Consider the following 875-nt stretch of genomic DNA (forward strand, 5'->3'; position numbering starts at 1 on the left):
TCATTGGACCAATCAGCACCACCTGACATCTGCCAGAAATACAGAATCTCAGAACCTACTCTAGACTTACGGAATTTGCCTTTTAGTAAGATCCCCAAATGACTCCTTAAAGTTGAAGCAGCTCTGGACTACATAACAGAACACCAATGTAGCATCCTTACACGTGGAGCTAATAAGACGTAGAACACATAACACAAACACTAGGATCTTTCCTCTCTGCTCTTCCCAGCAGGCAAGAATAATTGCTATTATATTACATTGTACTTTTCTTAAAAAGCTCGTATTGCTACAAAGAAAAGCTTTTTTAACCAGGTATTATGTACATAATGAAAATATTTGCTATTCTTGACTTCGTCACAAGAAATGCAATGCTTGTTGAATCCGAATACATTTTTATTTGCTTATGGCTGTATTCCAGTAATAATAGCAGCTGACATTCACTGGAGGCTCTCTATGTACGAGCATTGCATAAAGGAAATGATGCACATTCCCTAATTGAATCCTCTCCACAACTCAAAGATGTGGGCAATCATTTGGGCAATCCTTCATTTTATAGAAGGAGAAATTAAAGCACAGAGGTTAAGTATCTGTATGATAATATAGTATATTTTGCATGAACTAAAATTGGAAACTGAACCCACAAATGTGAAATCTGCTATCCGCCATATTAGTTTTTTATTGAGCCACTAGCACTGGGAAATAATACCTAGATTAAAACATAAATATTTCTGAGGTGCCAGGGTGGCTCAGTGGCTTAAGCTCCTGGACTTCAGCTGGGGTCATGATCTCATGGTTTGTGAGTTCGAGCCCAGCATCTGGCTCTGCACTGAGAAAGCCTACTGCCCCTCCCTCACTTGTTCCCTATCTCTCTCAAA

The sequence above is a fragment of the Hyaena hyaena genome, unplaced genomic scaffold (genome assembly GCF_003009895.1).
Source record: "Hyaena hyaena isolate Hyena2069 unplaced genomic scaffold, ASM300989v1 scaffold_1138, whole genome shotgun sequence".
In the NCBI taxonomy this organism is placed as follows: domain Eukaryota; kingdom Metazoa; phylum Chordata; class Mammalia; order Carnivora; family Hyaenidae; genus Hyaena; species Hyaena hyaena.